The 12,264-nt window shown below is 37.6% G+C and overlaps 1 pseudogene; it reads right to left on the bottom strand.

Moving 5' to 3' along the window:
* The window catches only part of LOC106754389, a 12,264-nt pseudogene extending 2,697 nt beyond the window's left edge, over positions 1-9,567 (bottom strand).
* Positions 9,568-12,264: the final 2,697 nt, after the last annotated feature.

Raw genomic sequence — 12,264 nt, 5'->3', positions numbered from 1 at the left:
GTTTTTATGGTTTTTAAGGGATATTTTTGGGTTTTTAGGATTTTTAAGGGGAAATTTTGGATTTTTAGGGTTTTTTTGGGTATTTTTGGGTTTTTAGCCTTTTTTAGGGGTATTTTCAGATTTTTAGGGTTTTTAAGGGGTATTTTGGAGTTTTTATGGTTTTTAAGGGGTATTTTAGGGTTTTTAGGGGTTTTAAAAGGTATTTTTGGGTTTTTAGGGTTTTTTAGGGGTAGTTTTGGGGTTTTAAGGTTTTTAAGCGATATTTTTCTGTTTTTGGGTTTTTAAGGGGCATTTTTAGGTTTTTATAGTTGCTTAGTGGTATTTTTGGGATTTTAGGGTTTTTATGTGGTTTTTTTGAGTTTTTAGAGTATTTAAGGGGTATTTTCGGGTTTTTATGATTTTAAGGGGTATTTTTGGGTTTTTATGATTTTTAAGGTGTATTTTTGGGGTTTTAGGATTTTTAAGGTGAATTTTGGAGTTTTAGGGTGTTTTTTTAACTTTGAGTTTTTAGGGTTTGTTAAGGGTATTTTCGGATTTTTAGGGTTTTTAAGGGGTATTTTCGGGTTTTTAGGGTTTTTAGGGGATTTTTGGGTTTTTAAAGGATATTTTTCTGTTTTTAGGGTTTTAAGGGATATTTTTGGGTATTTTTGGGTTTTTTTAACAAAAAAATATCCCTTAAAAACCCTAAAAACTCGAAAATACCCCTTTAAAACCCTAAGAATCCGAAAATATTCCTAAAAATCCTAAAAACTCGAAAGTCCCTTAAAACCCCTAAAAACCCAAAAATACCCCAAAAAAACCCAATAAAGCATAAAATTCCCTTTAACAATCCTAAATACCCAAAAATACACCTTAAAAACCATAAAAACCCAAAAATACCCCTTAAATACTCTAAAAACCTAAAAATACTCCTTAAAAACCCAAAAATACCACTAAAAATCATTAAAAACTCTCAAAACACTTATAAACCCCTAAAAGCCAATATAAACCCCTAAAAATCACTAAAACCCCCTCAAAATACTTATAGACCGCTTAAAAATCATTATAAACCCCTAAAAACCACTAAAAACCCCTCAAAGCACTTAGAAATCCCTAAAAACCCACTATAAACCCTTCAAAAACGACTATAAACCCTTCAAAACCACTACAAAAACCTCTCAAAACACTTATAAACCCCTTAAAAACCACTATAAACCCCTAAAAACCACTAAAACCCCCTTAAAACACCTATAAACCCCACAAAAGTGTGTATGGGCGAATATTAGTGTAGGCATAAGTTTGTATGTGGGTCGGTGTGTGTGTGTTTGTGTTTGTGAAGGTGTGTGTATGTGTTTGTCTGTGAGTGTGTGTGGATGCATGCATGTATGTGTTCTTGTGTTTATGTGTGTGTGTGTTTATGTGGGTAATATGTGTGTGTAGGTGTGTCTGTGTTTGTGTTTATACAATTATGTGTGTTTGTGTATGTGTTTTTGTGTGTGTGTGAGAGAGTCTGTGTGTGTGCGTGTTTGTGTATGTGTGAGTGTTTGTGTGTATGTGTTTATGTTATTGTGTGTGTCATGTGTGTGCGTGTGTGTGTGTTTATGTTGGTGGTATGTGTGGGGGTATAAGTTTGTATGTGTGTGAGTGTGTGTAATATATGTGTTTGTGTAGGTGTGTGTGTGTCTGAATGTGTGTTTGTGTGTTGTGTGTGCATGTTTGTGTGAGGGTGTGTATGTGTGTGTTTGTTTTGTAATATGTGTATGTGAGAGTCTGTCTGTGTCTGTTTTTGTATAATTACATGTGTTTGTGTATGTGTTTGTGTGTGTGTGTTTGTAGTGTAATATGTGTGTTTGTGTATGTAATATATGTGTTAAGGTGTATGTGTGCGTGTATCTATGTGCTTATGTGTGTGTGAATGGGGGGTTTATGTATGTGTGTGCTTTTTTGTGTTTGTTTGAGTGTGTGTGTGTGTTTGTTTGTTTGTGTCTTTGAGAGTGTTTGTGTGTATGTGTCTTTGTGTGCGTAATATGTGTGGGTGGGTGGGTGTGAGTGTGTATATGTTTATACGGTTGTGCGTGTGTGTGTGTTTATGTGTTTAACACATGTGTTTGTCAGAATGTTTGTGTGTTTTTGTGTTTGTGTGTGTGTGTCTATGTGCGTGCGTGTGTGTTTGTTTGGGCGTGAGTTAGTGTGTGCAATTTTATTTGTGTTTGTATGTGTTTGTTTGTGTATTTGTATGTGTGAGTGTGTGTGTGTGTGATTGTATGTTTTACTGTTTGAGAGAGAGAGAATGAGAAAAAGAGAGAGTATGTGTGTCTATGTGTTTGTGTATGTGATGTGTGTATTTATGTTTGCGTGTGTTTATGTGGGTGATATGTGTGTGNAGGTGAATGGAAGTGTAAGTGTAGGTTTGTGTGTGTGTAATATATGTGTTTGTATGGGCCGGTGTGTGCGTAATATCTGTGTGTGTTTGTTTGTATGTGTTTGTGGTGGTAGGTGTGTATGTGTTTGTGTGTGCATTCATGTGTGTATGTNTATGTGTGTTTGTGTGTGTGTGTGTGTTGTTGTGTGTGAATGTGTGTAAGTATAGGTTTGTGTACGTATGTTTCTGTGTGTAATATGCGTGTGTGTGTGTGTGTGTATGTGTGTTTGTTTGGGTAATTTTATCGTGGGTGATCTTATAGTAGGTGATTTTATCGTGGGCGAATTTATCGTGGGTAATCTTATCGTGGGTGATCTTAGAGTGGGTGATCTTATCGTGGGTGAACTTATAGTGGGTGATTTTATTGTGGGTGATCTTATCGTGGGTTATTTTATCATGGGTAATCTTATTGTGGGCGATCTTATCAAGAGGTGAACTTATCGTCGGTAATTTTATTGTGGGTAATCTTATTGTGAGTAATCTTATCGTGGGTGGTCTTATAGTGAGTGATTTTATTGTGCGTGATCTTATAATGAGTGACTTTATCGTGGGAGATCTTATAGTGGGTGATTTTATCGTGGGTGATCTTATAGTGGGTGATTTTATCATGGGAAAAGCTGCGTCACTATTAGCGGGGGTTAAAACCGACGGTATTAGCGGCCGTTTTAACCCCTGGTATTAGCGGGGGTTTTAACCCCTGGTATTTGCGGGGGTTTTAAACCACGGTATTAGCGGGGGTTTTAAACCCCAGAAAGTATGTTACCCGGATTAGGAAAACCCATGGAAAAACTTTGAAAAACTGTGTGACTATTAGCGGGGGTTTCAACCCCCGGTATTATCGGGGGTTTTAACCCACGGTATTAGCGGCGGTTTTCCAAAACTGCCGTGTGTGGGTGTGTGTGTGCGTGTGATTGTATGTTTTCATGTTTGAGAGAGAGAAAGAGAAGAAGAGAGAGTGTGTGTGTCTATGTGTTTGTGTGTGTGATATGTGTTTGTGTGTATTTATGTATTTATGTGGGTAATATGTGTGTATGGATGAATGGAAGTGTAGGTATAGGTTTGTGTGTGTGTGTAATATATGTTTGTATGGGTGGGTGTGTCTGTGTGTGTGTTTGTGTGTGCATGCATGTGTGTATGTGTATGTGTGTGTGTGTTTGTGCTTGCTTTCGGGGGTTAAAACCCCTGCTAATACCGGCGGTTTTAACCCCCGCTAATACCGGCGGGTTTTAACCCCCGAAAGCAAGCACAAACACATACACATACACACATGCATGCACACACACACCCACCCATACAAACACATATATTACACACACAAACCTATGCCAACACTTCCATTCACCCATACACACATAGCACCCACATAAATGCATAAACACACACAAACACATAGACACACACACTCTCTCTTTTTCTCTTTCTCTCTCTCTCAAACATGAAAACATACAATCACATACACACACATACACACACACGCACAACACACACGCATACAAAAACAAACACATACAAACATAAATGAAAATAGACACACTAACTCACACCCAAACAAACACACACACACGTACAGAAACACACACACACGCACAAAAACACACACACAACACATTGACAAACACATGTATTAAACACATAAACACACACACACGCACAACAGTATAAACAAATACACACTCACACCTACCCACCCACACACATATTACGTACACAAAGACACTAACACACAAACACTCCCAAACACACAAACGAACACACACAGTGATACATCAAGGCTTGATGTAGGATGGTAGATCCGTGAGATCAGAGGTGGATAGAAGCAAAACACCAGATGCAATCCAATGGAACAGTACCAGCAATGTAGTTTCCGTTCCAGATCTGGACTGTTGGCAGAAACGGGATTTGATGGATATATGGAGGCAGTGGCAGCGAAATGTGTTTGCAGAGGTAAGGTGAAATGGAGGATAGCTTGATGAAGTGGTTCACAACTCAGACGGCTCCCTCAATAGGAAGAAAGTTGCAATGGAGAAACAAGCTTTGAAGTGACTCTTGGAAGTGAGGAAATAGCTATGCATTTCAGCAGAGTTTCTTTATCATTAATCCAAAAATGCTGATACAAGCAATGCCTAAGAGGTTTTATAGGCTAACCTCTCGGCCATGAGCATGGAAAATGCTAAGACCCATGAAATGTGGATCTAAGCCACGTAGGCGAGCAATGTGATACCTTCTAGAAGGCTTATTTAACATGTGCAAGTAATGCTAAAAGAAATACATGCGCATATGGAGGGAAAGAATCATAATGTAGCCCCTATGTTGATAAGCACACCCCTCCTTATGTGGCAATGTCCATTTTACCCCTCTCCATGTTCTTGGGTTGTTCTTTATTTGGTGGACTTGGGCCCCGCGTATCATCCCCTCCCCCTTGGAAAGGATTTGTCCTCAAATCTGATAGTTCACCTGAGGACTTATTGTTGTAAACTCCATAGAAGTTCCTCCTGGATCAAATATTAATCTGCAATAAGCATCAAACATATCTCTAATTAGTTTTATTTGACCCAATAAGAAATATAAGGAAATATGTCTAGAAGAAGGTTTCCTAACTTTGAAATTTTCATGTTTATGAGTATAAGGAAATCCTACTTCATTTGAAAATTTATTTTTGTCTTGAGTTAGTGATCACTTGGAAGATATCTCTAACTCAAGCCTTTGATTGCCATGTGTTAAAGATTGCAACTTTTGAAAAGGTTTAAGGGCAAATTCTTGGAAACAAAAGGTAGAATTAAAGCATTCAATAACAATTGGAAAGTGAAAAGATAAAAAACCTCCCCTTAAAAATTTGTGTTCTATTGTGAGAATAGGGGATGTTGCCAGTTCTTTCTTCTTTTCTTCCATGTCTTTCTTTTCAAGTTCTTCCTTCTCTTCCTCTTCCTTTCTTTCTTTCTCTCTTATTTTCTCTTCTTCTCTTCTCTCTTGTACTCTTCTCTCTCTTTCTTCCTCTTCTTTTTTCTCTCTTTCTTCTTCTTCTCTTCTCACTAGTTCTCTTCTCATTCTTTCTTCCTCTTCTTTTCTCTCTTGTTCTCTCTTTCTCTCTCTTTCTCTTTGTCGTTCTTCTTCTCGTTTTCTCTTTTTTTTCTCTCTTGTCTCTCTATTCTTTCTTGTAATTGCTTATGTTCTCTCTCAAATCTCCTTTTACTTCCCTCATTCGAGAACTTCATGAGTTTTTCTCTAAACTCTGTTTCCCTACGATTGAATCCACTTAAATTTTGAATGAATGACTTGCCTTCTCTAATAAGCTCTCTCATATGTTCTAAGTTACTTTGAATATTTGGAGGCACAAACTTTCTTCGAATGCATGATCTTAATTCATACCAATTTTCAATGGTGGATTTTCTACCTTTATGAACCCAATATTGCCTTTCATCCCACCACTCTAGTGCATGCTTTTCTAATCTAGAGAGATATAAACTAAGAGCACGAGATTCACACTCTCTAGAAAGAACAATTTATAAGACTCAATTTCACTTTGCCTAATAAGGACAGGATGCTTTTGATTAATTTCTTTTTCCCAAACTAGATATGTTAAGACATTTGTATCTTTACCAAAGAAGGGAATTTTTCTAGCTTTAGTACACAAATCATCCTTAATGTATGAACTAGACAACCTAGATGAATAAAAAGACATTTTTGTTTCTAAGAGTTGTCTTGTGTTGCAACTACTTAGATTTCACCCAAAAACAATTTCCAGGTAAGGGAGGTGAATCACTAGGATTACTTAAGTACCAAGCCTTGTCCTTGCCAAAATTGTTCTAGGCTACTTACTTAGTTGTTGTTACTTGCAAGATTACTTTCAAAATCACAAAAGAAGACTCAAAAGCAAAGAAAACAAAGTAAACAACAAATTGGGACTCTAAAATCGGACTCTAATGTAACTCCTAAACGTGTAACACAAATTAAAACACATAAGAAAAGTTTTGCCAAGAGTTGAAAGAGCACCAAGGACTCTTCCAAGACAACTTGGACTTTAAATGGCCTTTTACAAATAAGGAACTAACACAAGAACTTCTTACAAAAACAAAAAAAATAAACAAAACAAACTCAAATGTTCTGCCAAGTTTTGGCCAAATTCCTTGTGCTGGAGTACTTTTGGAGTCTCTTAGCTTTTCAAAACTGCACCACTAGTCTCTCTCGGCTTCAAGGCATTTGATGTGGAAGATGGATCCAGTTTTCCCACTGCTGAAACTGGTCACAAAGGCTGTTGTGCACGGCTTTCCCAAATCAAATTTGCATAATTCTAGCAAACCAAAACAGCAAATACTCATGTGAATATCAAACAAATCAAAGGCTACACAAATCTAAGTAACTAGGACAATTCAGATTAGGAAAGAACTCTTTCAGCAATGGAAATTTAGTGCAGACTTTCTCTCAGCCAAAGTTAATTGGCTTCATGTGCATTCACTCAAATCTCACTTTCTGGGCTGTTTCAGGATATTTTCACTCCACTAGCAAGTTTCTTTTGGATGATATACACTCAATCTCATCAACACTCAACTGTTTGGCTTGTATCTCAAAATTTGGGTAGTGGAGTTGCCAAATTTTCACTCTTTTTCTCACTGCAGAATGGTGTTTCTGGAAGTTGATTCCAAGTTTGCAAAAATCAGGAGATCAAAACAGAAGGAAAGGTATTGGTCATTGCAGCTCTGGACTCTCAGAAACAATGAGTGAATTGATTCAATTCACACTAAACTCTCAGCTGCAAGTGATTGAACTCTGATCAAGCTGCTGCTGCTGCATTAACAGAAATTCTGCTGCTGTTTCTGTCACGTATTTCCTGATCCAAGAGCCGACTTCAATCACGTTTTTCTCAACAATTGAACCTCCTTTGATGCTTCCTAGTGTGATGAGTAATCTGAGCTGTAACACACCTAATCAATCAAGCCTATTAGCACTGTAAATTACCTCACGGCTGCCATATAATTGCACCCAAAAACCAGTACAACACAGACCTTTGATCAAACAGGTTGTGTGCAAGAATTCCAAACAATTGAAATCAAGAAATTAATCAGGTAGCAAACATGGTAGCACTTCAAAAGGTACCTAAGAATAGTTCTAGAATAGATTTAAAACGCAACAAAAGACTAGAAACCAGAATCAAACACGAAATAGCTATGCAAAGAAATTGGACTAAATTGTTTGATGAAATGTCTCAATGAACTTGCATTAATTTTGACAGCAAAGTTCAATGTGCAACCAGAATTTCGAAACTTAAGATGCAATGGTCCTTTTTGCCTTTTAATGTCTTTGGTAACTCTTTTGAATTGTTATTTTGCTATTTTATGGACCATAGGCTTTTGTTGCATCCAATTTTGTGGAATCAAACAGCAAGCAATGCAAATTTTGGAAACTCACAGCATAGCTCTCGGCAATCATTAAAATACAGTGCAGAAAATTGACCAAATGAACAATACTGCATATAGGTTCAATCCAATGATTCAAACATATTTTAATGATGATTTAAGACTTGTTGAAGCTAATTTGATGGATCAAAACAACATATATCAGAATTTCACTACTGCAGTACCAATTTTCCACTAAAATTCACAACTAGCATGGTCAAAATGCACTTGGACTGTAATTCTGGTTTGAAAACAACAAAAAGAGTTTGGAAATGGTATTTGAAAGTTGCTCAAACAGCAAAAACAGGTTGAAGATGATTGGCAATGATCTAATACCAATCTTGACTCAATTATGCAGAATTTTTATCTCAAAGATGTGCAGCAACTCGGCTTAATGCTTTTAAAGGCTTGCAACATGAAAACACTTGGAATCAACTCAGTTTCATCTTCCAAATGATTCAGGCATTGACTCAATCAATTGTTGTTCAATAGAACAGTACAAAATGCCATATGATCAGTGAACTGTTGTTGTAGCAGAAACAGATTTCTGGAAACTGAAACAGAATTTGCAAAACAAAGCAGATCTGGATTTTGATTTGCAAATTAAACACCTGAGCTCAATTCTGGATTGTTCATTGCTCTTAATTGGTGTAGCCACATCCAAACACTTGATTTTGGTAAAACTTGGTTGAAAAAAACTAGATGCAAAGACAGTAACAACAATCAAACTGACATGACTTCAACAAAACTGGAATGATGCTTAAATCATGAAAATGACTCAAAATCAGCAAAGAATTTCTATCTTTTCACTTTCCAATTGTTATTGAATGCTTTAATTCTACCTTTTGTTTCCAAGAATTTGCCCTTAAACCTTTTCAAAAGTTGCAATCTTTAACACATGGCAATCAAAGGCTTGAGTTAGAGATATCTTCCAAGTNATCACTAACTCAAGACAAAAATAAATTTTCAAATGAAGTAGGNTTTCCTTATACTCATAAACATGAAAATTTCAAAGTTAGGAAACCTTCTTCTAGACATATTTCCTTATATTTCTTATTGGGTCAAATAAAACTAATTAGAGATATGTTTGATGCTTATTGCAGATTAATATTTGATCCAGGAGGAACTTCTATGGAGTTTACAACAATAAGTCCTCAGGTGAACTATCAGATTTGAGGACAAATCCTTTCCAAGGGGGAGGGGATGATACGCGGGGCCCAAGCCCACCAAATAACCCAAGAACATGGATAGGGGTAAAATGGACATTGCTACATAAGGAGGGGTGTGCTTATCAACATAGGGGCTGCATTATGATTCTTTCCCTCCATATGCGCATGTATTTCTTTTAGCATTACTTGCACATGTTAAATAAGCCTTCTAGAAGGTATCACATGTATCACATTGCTTGCCTATGTGGCTTAGATCCACATTTCATGGGTCTTAGCATTTTCCATGCTCATGGCCGAGAGGTTAACCTATAAAACCTCTTAGGCATTGCTTGTATCAGCACTTTTGGATTAATGATAAAGAAACTCTGCTAAAATGCATAGCTATTTCCTTACTTCCAAGATTCACTTCAAAGCTTGTTTCTCAATTGCAACTTTCTTCCTATTGAGGGAGTCGTCTGAGTTGTGAACCACTTCATCAAGCTATCCTCCATTTCACCTTACCTCTGCAAACACATTCCGCTGCCACAGCCTCCATATATCCATCAAATCCCGTTTCTGCCAACAGTCCAGATCTGGAACGAAAACTACAATGCTGGTACTGTTCCATTGATTGCATCTGGTGTTTTGCTTCTATCCACCTCTGATCTCACGGATCTACCATCCTACATCAAGCCTTGATGTATCACTGTGTGAGTTTTTTTGTGTGTTTGGGAGTGTTTGTGTTAGTGTCTTTGTGTACGTAATATGTGTATGGGTGGGTGGGTGTGAGTGTGTATTTGTTTATACTATTGTGCGTGTATGTGTGTTTATGTGTTTAATACATGTGTTTGTCAATGTGTGTGTGTGTGTGTTTTTGTGTTTGTGTGTGTGTTTTTGTGCGTGTGTGTGTGTTTCTGTACGTGTGTGTGTGTTTGTTTGGGCGTGAGTTAGTGTGTCTATTTTTATTTGTGTTTGTATTTGTTTGTTTCTGTATGCGTGTGTGTGTGTGTGCGTGCGTGTGCGTATGTGTGTGTATGTGATTGTATGTTTTCATGTTTGAGAAAGAGAGAAAGAGAAAAAGAGAGAGTGTGTGTGTCTATGTGTTTGTGTGTGTTTATGCATTTATGTGGGTACTATGTGTGTATGGGTGAATGGAAGTGTAGGTATAAGTTTGTGTGTGTAATATATGTGTTTGTATGGGTGGGTGTGTGTGTGCATGTGTTTGTGCTTGCTTTCGGGGGTTAAAACCGCCGGTATTAGCGGGGGTTTTAACCCCCGAAAGCAAGCACAACCACACACACACATACACATACACACATGCATGCACACACAAACACACACACATACCCACCTATACAAACATATATTACACACACACACAAACCTATACCTACACTTCCATTCATCCATACACACATATCACCCACATAAATACATAAACACACACAAACACACATCACACACACAAACACATAGACACACACGCTCTCTCTTTTTCTCTTTCTCTCTCTCAAACTTGAAAACATACAATCACACACACACGCACAGACCCACACACGGTAGTTTTGGAAAACCCCCGATAATACCGGGGGTTGAAACCCCCGCTAATAGTCACATAGTTTTTCAAAGCTTTTCCATGGGTTTTCCTAATCTGGGTAACATACTTTCTGGGGGTTAAAACCCCCGCTAATATCGTGGTTTAAAACCCCCGCAAATACCGGGGGTTAAAACCCCCGCTAATACCAGGGGTTAAAACGCCTGCTAATACCGTCGGTTTTAACCCCCGCTAATAGTGACGTAGCTTTTCCCACGATAAAATCACCCACTATAAGATCACCCACGATAAAATCACCCACTATAAGATCCCACGATAAAGTCACTCATTATAAGATCACACACAATAAAATCACTCACTATAAGACCACCCACGATAAGATTACCCACAATAAGATTACCCACAATAAAATCACCGACAATAAGTTCACCTCTTGATAAGATCGCCCTCAATAAGATTACCCATGATAAAATCACCCACGATAAGATCACCCACAATAAAATCACCCACTATAAGTTCACCCACGATAAGATCACCTACTCTAAGATCACCCACGATAAGATTACCTACGATAAGTTCGCCCACAATAAAATCACCTACTATAAGATCACCCACGATAAAATTACCCAAACAAACACACATACACAAACACACGCATATTACACACAGAAACACACGTACAGAAACCTATACTTACACACATTCACACACAACAACACACACACACACAAAGACACATACACATACACACATGAATGCACACACAAACACATACACACCTACCACCACAAACACATACAAACAAACACACACAAATATTATGCACACACTGGCCCATACAAACACATATATTACACACACATACACAAACATATACTTACACTTCCATTCACCTACACACACATATCACCCACATAAACACACGCAAACATAAATACACACATCACATACACAAACACATAGACACACACACACTCTCTCTTTTTCTCGTTCTCTCTCTCTCTCTCTCAAACATTAAAACATACAATCACACACACACACACACACACACACTCACACATACAAATACACAAACAAACACATACAAACACAAATAAAAATGCACACACTAACTCACGCCCAAACAAACACACACGCACGCACACAGACACACACACACATGGACACACACAAACACAAAAACACACAAACACTCTGACAAACACATGTATTAAACACATAAACACGCACAACCGTATAAACATATACACACTCACACCCACCCACCCACACATATTACGCACAGAAAGACACATACACACAAACACTCTCAAAGACACAAACAAACAAACACACACACTAAACAAACACAAAAAAACACACACATACATAAACCCCCCATTCACACACACATAAGCACATAGATACACGCACACATACACCTTAACACATATATTACATACCCAAACACACATATTACACTACAAACACACACACACAAACACATACACAAACACACGTAATTATACAAAAACAGACACAGACAGACTCTCACACACACATATTACAAAACAAACACACACATACACACTCTCACACAAACATGCACAAACAACACACAAACACACATTCAGACACACACACACTTACACAAACACATATATTACACACACGCACACACTCACACACATACAAACTTATACCCCCACACATACTACCAACATAAACACACACACACGCACACACATGACACACAAAAATACCCCTAAAAAAGGCTAAAAACCTAAAAAT

This window comes from Vigna radiata, unplaced genomic scaffold, assembly GCF_000741045.1.
Source record: "Vigna radiata var. radiata cultivar VC1973A unplaced genomic scaffold, Vradiata_ver6 scaffold_458, whole genome shotgun sequence".
Taxonomy (NCBI): domain Eukaryota; kingdom Viridiplantae; phylum Streptophyta; class Magnoliopsida; order Fabales; family Fabaceae; genus Vigna; species Vigna radiata.
Note: the sequence above shows the minus strand (reverse complement) of the source record. Positions and strands in the feature narration are given on the sequence as shown.